This window comes from Procambarus clarkii, chromosome 66, assembly GCF_040958095.1.
Source record: "Procambarus clarkii isolate CNS0578487 chromosome 66, FALCON_Pclarkii_2.0, whole genome shotgun sequence".
Classification (NCBI taxonomy): Eukaryota; Metazoa; Arthropoda; class Malacostraca; order Decapoda; family Cambaridae; genus Procambarus; species Procambarus clarkii.
The window spans coordinates 10,279,381-10,295,906 of record NC_091215.1 but is presented as its reverse complement, the minus strand read 5'-3'; positions in this window follow the sequence as shown (position 1 = coordinate 10,295,906).

The following is a 16,526-nucleotide window of genomic DNA, read 5'->3' as shown; positions in this document are numbered from 1 at the left end:
GAACCTAACCAACCCTACCTAACCTAACCTAACCTATCTTTATAGGTTAGGTTAGGTTAGGAAGCCGAAAAAGTTAGGTTAGGTTAGGTTAGGTAGGTTAGGTAGTCGAAAAAACATTAATTCATGAAAACTTGGCTTATTAGGAAAATCGGGCCTTGCATAGTAGGCTGAGAAGGGCGTTCTGGCTACTAGGTACGACATATATATATATATATATATATATATATATATATATATATATATATATATATATATATATATATATATATATATATATATATATATATATATATATATATATATATATATATATATATATATATATATAACTGAAAACTCACACCCCAGAAGTGACTCGAACCCATACTCCCAGAAGCAACGCAACTGGTATGTACAAGACGCCTTAATCCACTTGACCATCACGACCGGACAAAATGAGGTGATAGCCGAGGCTATTTGAACCACCCCACCGCCGGCACTCGGATAGTAATCTTGGGCATAGCATTTTACCAAATCACCTCATTCTTTGGGGCACACGTGAGGAACACAAATGCGAACAAGCCTGAATGGTCCCCAGGACAATATGCAACTGAAAACTCACACCCCAGAAGTGACTCGAACCCATACTCCCAGAAGCAACACAACTGGTATGTACAAGACGCCTTAATCCACTTGACCATCACGACCGGACAAAATGAGGTGATAGCCGAGGCTATTTGAACCACCCCACCGCCGGCACTCGGATAGTAATCTTGGGCATAGCACGGCGGTGGGGTGGTTCAAATAGCCTCGGCTATCACCTCATTTTGTCCGGTCGTGATGGTCAAGTGGATTAAGGCGTCTTGTACATACCAGTTGCGTTGCTTCTGGGAGTATGGGTTCGAGTCACTTCTGGGGTGTGAGTTTTCAGTTGCATATTGTCCTGGGGACCATTCAGGCTTGTTCGCATTTGTGTTCCTCACGTGTGCCCCAAAGAATGAGGTGATTTGGTAAAATGCTATGCCCAAGATTACTATCCGAGTGCCGGCGGTGGGGTGGTTCAAATAGCCTCGGCTATCACCTCATTTTGTCCGGTCGTGATGGTCAAGTGGATTAAGGCGTCTTGTACATACCAGTTGCGTTGCTTCTGGGAGTATGGGTTCGAGTCACTTCTGGGGTGTGAGTTTTCAGTTGCATATTGTCCTGGGGACCATTCAGGCTTGTTCGCATTTGTGTTCCTCACGTGTGCCCCAAAGAATGAGGTGATTTGGTAAAATGCTATGCCCAAGATTACTATCCGAGTGCCGGCGGTGGGGTGGTTCAAATAGCCTCGGCTATCACCTCATTTTGTCCGGTCGTGATGGTCAAGTGGATTAAGGCGTCTTGTACATACCAGTTGCGTTGCTTCTGGGAGTATGGGTTCGAGTCACTTCTGGGGTGTGAGTTTTCAGTTGCATATTGTCCTGGGGACCATTCAGGCTTGTTCGCATTTGTGTTCCTCACGTGTGCCCCAAAGAATGAGGTGATTTGGTAAAATGCTATGCCCAAGATTACTATCCGAGTGCCGGCGGTGGGGTGGTTCAAATAGCCTCGGCTATCACCTCATTTTGTCCGGTCGTGATGGTCAAGTGGATTAAGGCGTCTTGTACATACCAGTTGCGTTGCTTCTGGGAGTATGGGTTCGAGTCACTTCTGGGGTGTGAGTTTTCTGTTGCATATTGTCCTGGGGACCATTCAGGCTTGTTCGCATTTGTGTTCCTCACGTGTGCCCCAAAGAATGAGGTGATTTGGTAAAATGCTATGCCCAAGATTACTATCCGAGTGCCGGCGGTGGGGTGGTTCAAATAGCCTCGGCTATCACCTCATTTTGTCCGGTCGTGATGGTCAAGTGGATTAAGGCGTCTTGTACATACCAGTTGCGTTGCTTCTGGGAGTATGGGTTCGAGTCACTTCTGGGGTGTGAGTTTTCAGTTGCATATTGTCCTGGGGACCATTCAGGCTTGTTCGCATATATATATATATATATATATATATATATATATATATATATATATATATATATATATATATATATATATATATATATATATATATATATATATATATATATATATATGTCGTACCTAGTAACCAGAACGCACTTTTCAGCCTACTATGCAAGGCCCGATTTGCCTCATAAGCCACGTTTTCATGAATTAATTTTTTTTCGACTACCTAACCTACCTAACCTAACCTAACCTAACGTTTTCGGTTACCTAACCTAACCTAACCTATAAAGATAGGTTAGGTTAGGTTAGGTAGGGTTGGTTAGGTTCGGTCATATATCTATGTTAATTTTAACTCCTATAAAAAAAAAATTACCTCATACATAATGAAATGGGTAGCTTTATCATTTCATAAGAAAAAAAATAGAGAAAATATATTAATTCAGGAAAACTTGACTTATTAGGCAAATCGGGCCTTGCATAGTAGGCTGAAAAGTGCGTTCTGGCTACTAGGTACGACATATATATATATATATATATATATATATATATATATATATATATATATATGTCGTACCTAATAGCCAGAACGCACTTCTCAGCCTACTATTCAAGGCGCGATTTGCCTAATAAGCCAAGTTTTCATGAATTAATGTTTTTTCGTCTACCTAACCAACCTAACCTAACCTAACCTAGCTTTTTTTGGCTACCTAACCTAACCTTACCTATAAATATAGGTTAGGTTAGGTTAGGTAGGGTTGGTTAGGTTCGGTCATATATCTACGTTAATTTTAACTCCAATAAAAAAAAATTGACCTCATACATAGAGAAAAGGGTTGCTTTATCATTTCATAAGAAAAAAATTATAGTAAATATATTAATTCAGGAAAACTTGGCTTATTAGGCAAATCGGGCCTTGAATAGTAGGCTGAGAAGTGAGTTCTGGCTACTAGGTACGACATATATATATATATATATATATATATATATATATATATATATATATATATATATATATATATATATATGCGAACAAGCCTGAATGGTCCCCAGGACTATATGGTCCCCCAGGACATATATATATATATATATATATATATATATATATATGTCGTACCTAGTAGCCAGAACTCACTTCTCAGCCTACTATTCAAGGCCCGATTTGCCTAATAAGCCAAGTTTTCCTGAATTAATATATTTACTATAATTTTTTTCTTATGAAATGATAAAGCAACCCTTTTCTCTATGTATGAGGTCAATTTTTTGTTATTGGAGTTAAAATTAACGTAGATATATGACCGAACCTAACCAACCCTACCTAACCTAACCTAACCTATATTTATAGGTAAGGTTAGGTTAGGGAGCCAAAAAAAGCTAGGTTAGGTTAGGTTAGGTAGGTTAGGTAGACGAAAAAACATTAGTTCATGAAAACTTGGCTTATTAGGCAAATCGGGCCTTGAATAGTAGGCTGAGAAGTGCGTTCTGGCTATTAGGTACGACATATATATATATATATATATATATATATATATATATATATATATATATGTCGTACCTAGTAGCCAGAATTCACTTCTCAGCCTACTATTCAAGGCCCGATTTGCCTAATAAGCCAAGTTTTCCTGAATTAATATATTTACTATAATTTTTTTCTTATGAAATGATAAAGCAACCCTTTTCTCTATGTATGAGGTTAATTTTTTTTATTGGAGTTAAAATTAACGTAGATATATGACCGAACCTAACCAGCCCTACCTAACCTAACCTAACCTATATTTATAGGTAAGGTTAGGTTAGGTTGCCAAAAAAAGCTAGGTTAGGTTAGGTTAGGTAGGTTAGGTAGACGAAAAAACATTAATTCATGAAAACTTGGCTTATTAGGCAAATCGGGCCTTGAATAGTAGGCTGAGAAGTGCGTTCTGGCTATTAGGTACGACATATATATATATATATATATATATATATATATATATATATATATATATATATATATATATATATATGTATATATATATATATATATATATACATATATATATATATATATGTATGTATATACATACATATATATATATATATATATATGTATATATATACATACATATATATATATATATATATATATATATATATATATATATATATATATATATATATATATATATATATATATATATATATATATGTATGGGTTCGCCATATGTTCTCCCCTAGGTGTCCTGTTTGCAAACTTCTACGTGGGTACCATCGAGCAAAAAGTCTTAGTCGACATGAACATGAAACCGGCCATATACTGCAGGTATGTTGACGACATTTTTACACAGGTACCTGATGTCAGACATCTGCAGGAGTTGAAGGAGGCATTTGAGCGGAGTTCCGTGCTGCGTTTCACTTACGAGATGGAAAAGGATGGGAAGCTGCCCTTTCTAGATGTAACAGTCATGGAAAAGAGCGGAGGTTTCCACACTGCAGTCTACACTAAGGAAACGAACATAGGAATGTGCCTAAATGCCAAAAGCGACTGCCCAGATAGGTACAAGAGGAGTGTTGTTAACGCATATGTCGACCGTGCTCTCAGCCACAGCTCAGAATGGAAGCAAGTCGACGAAGAACTCTGTAGGGTAAGGCAGGTCCTAGTCAACAACGGCTTCTCCAATGGTTTCGTCGAAGACATCATAAGAAGGAAAGTGAAACGCCATGCAACCTCTGAAGAGACAACCAACACAACACCTATACCCCCTATTAGACTATTTTACAGGAACTTCTTTTCCACAGCTCATAAAACGGAGGAAAGGGTCCTGAAAGATATTGTTAATAGAAACGTTATCCTTACAGACAAAAATCAGAGGATACAACTGACGATTTACTATAAAACCAGAAAAACGGCCAGCCTACTCATGAGAAACTCTCCAGACACAAAACAGAACGCTTTAAAAGAGACTAACGTCGTCTATGCCTTCAAATGCCCTCTTGGGGACTGTAAGCTCCAAAAAACCCAGTATATAGGCAAGACAACAATATCTCTTTCTAGGCGTTTAACGATGCATAAGCAACAGGGCTCCATTAAGGAACATATAATCTCTTCCCACAACCAAACCATCGCCAGAGAAATCCTAGTAAACAACACAGAAATCATCGATAGATACAGCGATAGCAGGCGGCTTGACGTTTGCGAGGCACTACACATCAAGAAGTCAACACCAGCAATCAACAGCCAATTATTGCACAACTATATTCTACCCACCTCAAGACTCCGCTCCAATATAGAAGCATCAAGAAATATGGACCAATAGGCTTTCTACAATCACTTCTATTCAATACCCATTGCTTCATGTTCTGACTTGTGTTGATGAAATTAATACCTTATTAAATACCACCTCACCCCATCCACCTCACTCAAATGTAGATATAAACAAAATCGGAGATGTGTAAGTTCTATTCAGTTGTGTATGTGTTAACTAAAGTCTTTGAAAATGTAATAAGTTTTACGAAACGTGCTCAAGTGTCGCGTCAGACTAGAAATAAAAATGAATTTTGGAGAATTGATTTTTGAATTACCTCCAACAGTGAAAAGAAATGTACGAAAGATTGAGAAAATTCGTGTTAGAATTATTAATCTTACTTTTTCGGTCATATTTAATAATATATGTCTACAGGAAAGACTGCTACCAAAATATACTAATATATATATATATATATATATATATATATATATATATATATATATATATATATATATATATATATATATATATACATATATGTGTGAGAATAGGATTAGAACATGGCAAAGGAGCACTATTATAGTCCTGTAAATTGGGATGAAGATCAGGTAGGATTTCCGATTTTGAAAGCACCAATTCAGTGTTAATGCTTTCGGGAGAAGCAGGGAAGGTTTCACTGTGGAGGTATGGACCTTTAGATGTAGGGACAGATATCAGCACAGTAGTGGGAATACCTTAATACTGCTTCAGGAGGTTGACGTGGCACAGCTGGGTCGTCCGCCGCCTATCTGGAGTCTCAAGAACGTAGTTGTTGTTGTTCCTGCACTCCTTGATGCGGTAGGATCCTGAAAACTTGTTTTTCCATGGAGAACCTGGGATAGGAAGGTATGCCAATACGAAGTCTCCTGGTTTAAATTTCTTTAATTAGCTACTCTGGTCAAAATGAGTCTTCATCCTCTCCTGGGCTTTCTTTATTGGTTAGGTTAGGTATGGTAGCTGAAAAAGTTAGGTTAGGTTAGGTTAGGTAGGTTAGGTAGTCGAAAAGAGGCCTAATAAGCCAGGTTTTCATGAATTAATTATTTTTCGACTACCTAACCTACCTAACCTAACCTAACCTAACTTTTTCAGCCACCTAACCTAACCTAACCTATAGAGATAGGTTAGGTTAGGTTAGGTAGGGTTGGATAGGTTCGGTCATATATCTATGTTAATTTTAACTCAAATAAAAACTAATTGACCTCATACATAATGAAATAGGTAGCTTTATCATTTCACAAGAATAAAATTAGAGAAAATATATTAATTCAGGAAAACTTGGCTTATTAGGCAAATCGGGCCTTGCATAGTAGGCTGAGAAGTGCATTCTGGCTACTAGGTACGACATATATATATATATATATATATATATATATATATATATATATATATATATATATATATTTATGTGTCGTACCTAGTAGCCAGAACTCACTTCTCAGCCTACTATGCAAGGCCCGATTTGCCTAATAAGCCAAGTTTTCATGTATTAATATATTTTCTTTTATTTCTTTCTTATGAAATGATGAAGCTACCCATTTCATTATGTATGAGATCAATTTTTTTTTATTGGAGTTAAAATTAACGTAGATATATGACCGAACCTAACCAACCCTACCTAACCTAACCTAACCTATCTTTAAGGATAGGTTAGGTTAGGTAGCCGAAAAAGCTAGGTTAGGTTAGGTCAGGTAGGTTAGGTAGTCGAAAAACAATTAATTCATGAAAACTTGGCTTATTAGGCAAATCGGGCCTTGCATAGTAGGCTGAGAAGTGCGTTCTGGCTACTAGGTACAACATATATATATATATATATATATATATATATATATATATGTATATATATATATATATATATATATATATATATATATATATATATATATATATATATATATATATATATATATATATATATATATATATATATATATATGGTGGTGAACAACAGTATTACTCAAGGTCACTCACATATATATATATATATATATATGTATATATATATATATATATATATATATATATATATATATATATATATATATATATATATATATATATATATATGTGAGTGATATACATACATATAGTGATATATATGAGTGATATATATATATATATGAGTGATATATATATATGAGTGAGTGATATATATATATATATATATATATATATATATATATATATATATATATATATGGTGGTGAACAACAGTATTACTCAAGGTCACTCACATATATATATATATATATATATGTATATATATATATATATATATATATATATATATATATATATATATATATATATATATATATATGTGAGTGATATACATACATATAGTGATATATATGAGTGATATATATATATATATGAGTGATATATATATATGAGTGAGTGATATATATATATATATATATATATATATATATATATATATATATATATATATATATATATATATGGTGGTGAACAACAGTATTACTCATGGTCACTCACCGTAGCCCTGCGGGTCTTCACTCTATCCTCGCGGCGCCACTGTACGCCAGGAGGGTATCCCAGTCAATCCCAACCGGCCTCTGATCGAGAAGGAGTGGGAACACAACTCGTTCACTTAACTGTTATGTGCCCGCCCCAACCATAGGGCTCTACTATTAACTTCAAGGTCGCCAACTGGTGTTTTCGGTGTCCAGTAACACGTCAGTGGATTTGTTGAGTTGTGGTAACCGTGGCAAGGACACACTCAATAGATCGGCATATCAGGCAGGTATTTACTTCTATCACTCTCTGCTTTCAGGTATTATTTAGCCACAAGAAATATGGAGGGGATGATATAAACACAAATGTATTTTCTATTTTACTTAAAACTCATTCAAAGACATCACAAGGTCATATCAATAAACTATCAGCTGATCCAGGCGGGAGTCGTTCGTTCCCATGCATAATATGAACTCGCTACACTGGCAACACTCCCCATCTCGTCGATGTCATGATCAGCTGGGCGACTTCCCCCGCGCGAATGTTTATTGCTTGTTTCTCTGGCGTCACGCGCTCTGTTTCTTTAAGTTCTCAAAGATCACTAGAAGTTCGAACACTCGATATTTACGACAATAGCACGTATTACTTCGTTACACTGATCTTGGGCTCAAACAAATATTTCTATATTAAATGTGACAATAATTCACTGTCATGGTATTTCACACTGCCCTTCATTTAATGATAACTTATTAAGTATTTAACACTGGAGTTTTCAGTATTCCTTTCGTGGGCGATAACACAATTAATCACTGCACACATGAATGATTATTCAATGCACGAGCATAGACATATATAATATATATAGATAAATCAGACATCAATAAATGGTAATCACATAGTTACTGGACACATAGCCTAACTTCCAAATACTGGCATAATATTATACATATTTATCTCATTATATGATCACACTAAAGTCTCATGTAAGACATTCTCAACACAGTAAATCAATCAATTACTCCGGGCGCCGGTATTCACCCATAATAAACATAAATATCGTGAGTACTCTTAATAGTACCCCTCTGCACACTGGTGCCTCACTGTGACATAGGTGAGCCTTACTCACGACATACAAAATCCTCAGGCTAAATAATATAGCTGACTAAAGGGGAATTGGGAGGGAAACTAGAACCACCTACTTCCACCTATCCTCCGATGAGAGTTGAGTTGTAGCTCCTGGTCCTGGCTCCTGCCTCGTGTCGTGAACGCCCCCACACACACACTGTCGTGTCCTCCAGGAACTCAATCAATGTCCCACCGTAAGCGCGTCTTCTCCGTGCCTTCTCCCAGCAGGTCCGTGCTCCTCCTCGACTTCTTGTAGGGTTGGAGTCGGTCTCCCGGCCGTCGACTTCTCCCAGCTACGGCTGCTCGCCTACGTCTCGGCTGCAGTCGTTCGGATTCCCGAGTAGTTTCTCTCTTCCTCAGCTTCCCAGTGGCTCAGCTCAGCCACTACGCCGTCACAAACGGGTGAACTGCCTCAGACGTCGCATACGTCACTGCACAGACTTCACTTCTTCTTACACAGTACCTGTCCTGGAGCACTTGTTGCTCAATATCCGTCGATTCCCTCTCTGGTTCAGCACACAAACGAAGGAAGACCTCACAGAGTACTGGCAGACTTCGGGTGACGCGTAAAATCCACGGGAGTGGGAAACAACTGTCAAACTGACAGGACCAATCTTCGCACTTCCAACCTCCTTGACGTGTCGTGTCAGACTGATGGCGCCAACGCGGCGCGCTGACCGGATCCCCCTTCCTTCGTGACGTCACATTCGCCACGGGAGGTTTTCATTGGCTCCCTGTGCCACATTGCTGTCGGTGACCAATCCGGTGCCACTGACGTCACACAGTTTTGGCGGGGAAACAGGAGAGCCAGCGCCATCTTGGCTTCCTAAAGGGCCTAATCCACAGGCCAAAATACTATTGTTTTATAAATTTTTCGGCACTCCGAGAACACTCCACTCTCCCACATATACCAAATTGATGCCTGCGACGTAGAGAACGATTGGGTAAAGTGGACATGACTCTTACTGCAGGCGTGGGAGAAATATAAGGGGGGGAACACCGTCACATACCCCTCCCCTTAAAATAAGAGTCATGTCTGGTTAGTGTATACGGGACAGGGCATCTGCTACCACGTTGTCCTTCCCCTTGATGTGCTTGATGTCCAGCCGATACTCTTGCAGTAACAACGCCCACCTCGTCAGACGTTGGTTGGAGTTCTTCATTTTGTACAAAAAGGTGAGAGGGTTGTAATCTGTGAATACCAGAACAGGTCTCGCCCCTCCTCCCACGTACACATCGAAGTGCTTCAGGGCCATAACTAGCGCCAATGCCTCCTTCTCAACGGTACTATAGGCCCGCTGGTATTTCACAAACTTCTTCGAGTAGAACGCTACTGGCTTATGTACCTCACTCCTCTCTTGAGCCAACATGGCCCCTATCCCGACGTCGCTGGCGTCTACGTACAGGATGAATCCGGCTGAGAAATCTGGGGATATTAATACCGGGGCCTCTGTCAACAATATCTTGGTCTTCTCAAAAGACTCTTGGCAGGCCTCTCCCCATCTCCATCGTACATTCTTGGAGAATAGCTCGGTCAGGGGGTGCGCTACCATGGAAAAATTCCTGCAGAACCCACGATAGTACCCTATCATCCCGAGATACCTTAGCAACTCTTTACGCGTTCTGGGCACGGGGTATTCCTTAATGGCTGATACTTTGTGATCTACAGGGGTGACTTCACCTTGGCCGATGACAAAACCAAGGTACTCTAAGTGGGCCTTCCCAAACTCGCTCTTGGCCAAATTTACAGTCAAGTTAGCCTCCTCTAGCCTTCTAAACAATTCCTTGAGTCTCTCCAAGTGCGTCTTCCAATCGTCGGCGTACACGACGATGTCATCGATGTATACTGTGCATCCTGCGGCACCCCTCAACAACTCATTCATCATGCGCTGGAAACAGCTACCGCTGTTTTTCATTCCAAAGGGCAACACCTTGTACTGGTACAGCCCGTCAGGAGTTGCGAAAGCTGATATTTTCCTGGCCTCAGGAGTCAAAGAGATCTGGTAGTACCCCTTGAGCAGATCGACCTTGGATACGTACCTTGCACTGCCCACCTGGTCAATGCAATCGCTCACTCTTGGCATGGGGTGAGAATCTGCCACTTTGATGGAGTTCACCCTCCTGTAATCTGTACTAAAGCGGAAGGTACCGTCGCTTTTCCTCACCAACAAGCATGGGGAACTCCACTCACTTTTACTGGGCTCCGCAAGGTCATTCTCAAGGAGATACTCCACCTCCTTTCTCATCAGCTCTCGCTTCTCCGGGCTCACCCTGTATGCGCTCTGCTTGACGGGCCTGGCGTCCCTCACCTCTACCTCGTGCCTTACACTCTTGTGTCGTCGGGGCACGTCGGTAAAGAGGGAGGCATTCTCCCTCAGTAGGTTCGTCAGGTGCGCTCTCTGTTGCCCTTCCAGATGTAGTAGCTTGCCCTCGATCTTCGCCAGAACCTCAGTGTTGGTGAGACGGGTGCCGTCCGCCCTGGACCACTTTCCTTCCTCCTCCGGAAGTTCCTGGTCCACCTGCACGCACAGAACCGTCTTCTGCTGGGGTTCTCGGGTCACCGTTCCGTCCTGCTTGGCGGCTCCTCCTTCCACAGGGAAGAAAGGCTTTAGGCGGTCTACGTGACACACCTGTTTCTTGCGGGGTCTATCCGGCTTCCCGATTTCATACGACACAGGACCCAACCGCCGCAGCACCTGGTATGGTCCCTCGAACCGCGACTCGGTCACCCTACCTTTACCCGGCAGCAAAACCATCACCTGGGACCCGACCTGGAACTCCCTCGGCGTAGCTCTCTTGTCGAACCACTCCGACATCTTACGCTGCGCCTCCTTCAGATGTTTCCCAGCTAGTTCCTTTGCTAGAGTGAGACGCTCTTTGAACTTTTGGACATATTCATTTACCGTTCCCACGGTCACTCCCGGTGTCCATTGTTCCTTTAGCATGGACAGAGGACTTCGCACTTCGTGTCCATACACCAGCTGGAAAGGTGAGAAACCTGATGATTCTACCACCGCGTTACGTATGGCAAACAACGCGGGGTATACTGCCTCATCCCACTCAGCCCCCTGTTCTGCGCAGAACACTCTCAGAACGGTCTTCAAGGTGGAGTGGAATCTTTCGATCGCCCCTTGCGACTGCGGTCGGAGGGCGACGACCGAATCTGAGTCACTCCCCAACCTGCCACCTATCGGAACCACTTAGACTGGAATATACTTCCGCAGTCTGTCTGAATTTCCCTGGGCATCCCCACCCAAGAGAAAAACCGTTGTAGTTGCCCGGCTACTCCTTTCGACGTTAAACGTCGCATCGGGACGGCTTCTGGAAATCTGGTGGACGCACACATTATCGTCATCAGGTAGGTATTCCCTCGCTTCGTCCTTGGCAACGGACCCACCCCATCGACCAACAGACGCTCGAATGCAGGCCCAAACGCCGGAACAGGGATCAATGGGGCCTTCGGTATCGCGGATTGTCTCTTCCCTGCCCTCTGGCACGGTAAGCACGTCTTACAATAACGCCTCACCTCGGCGTCCATACCTGGCCAGTAGAAATGATCCCTGATCCTTCGCAGCGTCGGTCACCCCCAGGTGACCTGCGGAGTCCACGGAGTGCGATAGGTCCAACACTGCAGCTCTGCACTGGGCCGGCAACACTACCTGGTGCCTCGTACTTAGAGGCTCTTCTCCGGCCTCCATCCTCACAGGCCTCCACTGTCTCATCAGCATGCCGTCCTGTATGTAAAAATGAGTAGCCGTCTCAGGACCAACACGTCCTCCTTTGGCCTCACGAATCAATTCGGGGAACTCCATTTGCTGCAACTCTCCAAGACGAGTGCGGTCTACCCCTAGAGAACTGGTGAGGGTCACCTGCAACTCACCATTCGGACTGCCTTCGCCTTCCGCTCGTTCTCCAGGTCCTATGAAGAGGTGATCGATTCCCAGGCTGTCGGTCGTCTCCTCAGCCCCATCAGATCCACAACCTCCTTGTTCTTCGCGCTGTCTCAGCATCACAGCACAAACTGGGAACGCCACCGGGGCGATTCCCTTCTCGTCCCCACAGGCGTCTAACACTCCGCCCGTCTCCTTGTATTGCTCTAGTCACTCCTCGCCTTTCACGAGATTCGGGAGGACATATCCTCCACAGGCGTCATTTCCCAAGATGACCTGTGCCTCCATCTTGGGCATTGATGCACAGACCCCCACCACTAGGGTCTGGCAGCCATAATCAGAATTCAGTCACCTGGTGTAGGGGCATCCTCACTGGGCCTCCCACAGTGGTCACACTGGCCACCCCCACACTGGTACTCTCGTAACCCTCGGGGAACAGGGTTTCACTCACCAGGGTAAAATCGGCCCCAGTGTCTCTTAATATCTTCACTGGGGTGGGGTCTGCGTCCCCCATCCTTACGGTTCCCTGACACACGAATGGGTGAACTCTCTTCTCCCCACTCAGTACGGGTTCATCCCGCACCCTCTCGGCCATCTAGTCCTCGAACATCACTAAAGCAACGTTCCCCCGCTGCTTAGGTCGTCTGCATTCCTGCGCGACGTGTCCGAATATTCCGCAATTGTAACAGTGTATCTTCCTCGTCGGAGACCATCCGCCACCGCTCGCCTTAGCACTGCCTCCAGAGGCCGTCGCTCCCTGTGTCTTTCTCACACCATTCGTCGACTCCTTCGTTGCAGCAACAGCTCCTGAGCTCTCAGCTTGGTACTTCTTTGTCGGCTCCACAGCACCCTTCGATCCTCTGTTGTCCCAACTCGAGAGGTGGGACTTTGGAGAACTCGCTCCTGTCCTCCATCTATCCGTCCTCCTATAATTTCTACCGTTTCCGGAGTATATGGGTGATCGGTGCTGTCCCTCTCGGCGTGGGCGTAAGGCTTCTTCCAGCATGTCGGCTCTGTCGGCTGCGGCCCTCAGGTCCTTCATGTCCGCCTCCTTTACTCTCACCCTGATCTCAGGAGAGAGCACGGACATAAACTTTTCCATGACCATTAGCCCCTTGACCTCTTCAACCATCCTCGCTCCTTCAGAGTCCAGCCACTTAAGGAACTTTTTCTCCATGTCCCTCGCCGTCTCCGCATAAGATTTTCCTGGCGAACGGGTACATTCCCTAAACCTCTTCCTGTAACATTCCGGCGTGAGCTTGAAAGAATGGAGCACAGCTCTCTTTACGGCATCGTAGTTGGTGCACTCTTGGAAGTCGAGCATATTGTAGGCTTCACGAGCTTCACCGGTGAGCCTACCTTGAACTAGCTCCGCCCACTCCGCCCTCGGCCACCTCTTCAAAGCAGCAACCCTTTCGAAGTGGTCGAAGAAACCTTCGGCTTCACTTGGTACAAAGACCGGCAGATCTCGCTCCCTCACTCGTCGGTCTTCCTGTTGCGGCGGAGCAGGTGCACCTAGTCCTAGTTCAGCTCGCTTCAGCTCCACCTCCTTGTTAGCTTCTATCTCCTGCTGTCTCATCCTAGCTTCTTACTCGTGTTCTTCCCTGCGCAGCTGTGCTTCTCGCTCCTCACGCTTCAGCTGTGCTTCTGCTTCTCGCTCTTCTCTGTGCTGCTGTGCCTCTCGCTCCTCACGCTTCAGCTGTGCTTCTGCTTCTCGCTCTTCTATGCGCTGCTGTGCCTCTCGCTCTTCTTTGCGCTGCTGTGCCTCTCGCTCTTCTTTGCGCTGCTGTGCTTCTTCTCTCCTCAGCTGCGCTTCTCGCTCTTCTCTGCGCAGCTGTGTTTCCAGCTGCAGCTTCATTATCTCCAGCTTAACGCTGTGCCTGCTGCCGCTGGATCCCCTGCTGCTCCCACCAATGCTCAGGTGTTCTCCCACACTGGCAGGTGTTTGTGGCCGTTCCTCCCCCAAAGCTTCGTCTCGTGCCCTGAGCTGTGCCATGATCTCCAGTCTTCTCTCTCCCACTCTGGAAGATCTCAGCTTTATCCCAAAATGGTCTGCTATTGCCTGTAACTGTGCCTTGGTGCACTCCTCCAGCACCTGCTCATCTCTAGTGTCAATGAACCTTGTTACTTTATCATCCTCCATCTTGTGCTATGAGTGATAACCTGCACCTGATACCTAATACCACTGCCAACTACCACAACTGCAACCTTTATTTCGATCGTAATCCTGGCAAGGTCGCCAATGTTGGGTGTTTCCACTCTCTGGTGGTGAACATAAGTATTACTCAAGGTCACTCACCGTAGCCCTGCGGGTCTTCACTCTATCCTCGCGGCGCCACTGTACACCAGGAGAGTATCCCAGTCAATCCCAACCGGCCTCTGATCGAGAAGGAGTGGGAACACAACTCGTTCACTTAACTGTTATGTACCCGCCCCAACCATAGGGCTCTACTATTAACTTCAAGGTCGCCAACTGGTGTTTTCGGTGTCCAGTAACACGTCAGTGGATTTGTTGAGTTGTGGTAACCGTGGCAAGGACACAGTCAATAGATCGGCATATCAGGCAGGTATTTACTTCTATCACTCTCTGCTTTCAGATATTATATAGCCACAAGAAATATAGAGGGGATGATATAAACACAAATGTATTTTATATTTTACTTAAAACTCATTCAAAGACATCACAAGGTCATATCAATAAACTATCAGCTGATCCAGGCGGGAGTCGTTCGTTCCCACGTATAATATGAACTCGCTACACTGGCAACACTCCCCCTCTTGTCAATGTCATGATCAGCTAGGCGACTTCCCCCGCGCGAATGTTTATTGCTTGTTTCTCTGGCGTCACGCGCTCTGTTTCTTTAAGTTCTCAAAGATCACTAGAAGTTCGAACACTCGATATTTACGACAATAGCACGTATTACTTCGTTACACTGATCTTGGGCTCAAACAAATATTTCTATACTAAATGTGACAATAATTCACTGTCATGGTATTTCACACTGCCCTTCATTTAATGATAACTTATTAAGTATTTAACACTGGAGTTTTCAGTATTCCTTTCGTGGGCGATAACACAATTAATCACTGCACACATGAATGATTATTCAATGCACGAGCATAGACATATATAATATATATAGATAAATCAGACATCAATAAATGGTAATCACATAGTTACTGGACACATAGCCTAACTTCCAAATACTGGCATAATATTATACATATTTATCTCATTATATGATCACACTAAAGTCTCATGTAAGACATTCTCAACACAGTAAATCAATCAATTACTCCGGGCGCCGGTATTCACCCATAATAAACATAAATATCGTGAGTACTCTTGATAGTACCCCTCTGCACACTGGTGCCTTACTGTGACATAGGTGAGCCTTGCTCACGACATACAAAATCCTCAGGCTAAATAATATAGCTGAATAATATAGCTGACTAAAGGGGAATTGGGAGGGAAACTAGAACCACCTACTTCCACCTATCGTCCGATGAGAGTTGAGTTGTAGCTCCTGGTCCTGGCTCCTGCCTCGTGTCGTGAACGCCCCCACACACACACTGTCGTGTCCTCCAGGAACTCAATCAATGTCCCACCGTAAGCGTGTCTTCTCCGTGCCTTCTCCCAGCAGGTCCGTGCTCCTCCTCGACTTCTTGTAGGGTTGGAGTCGGTCTCCCGGCCGTCGACTTCTCCCAGCTACGGCTGCTCGCCTACGTCTCGGCTGCAGTCGTTCGGATTCCCGAGTAGTTTCTCTCTTCCTCAGCTTCCCAGTGGCTCAGCTCAGCCACTACGCCGT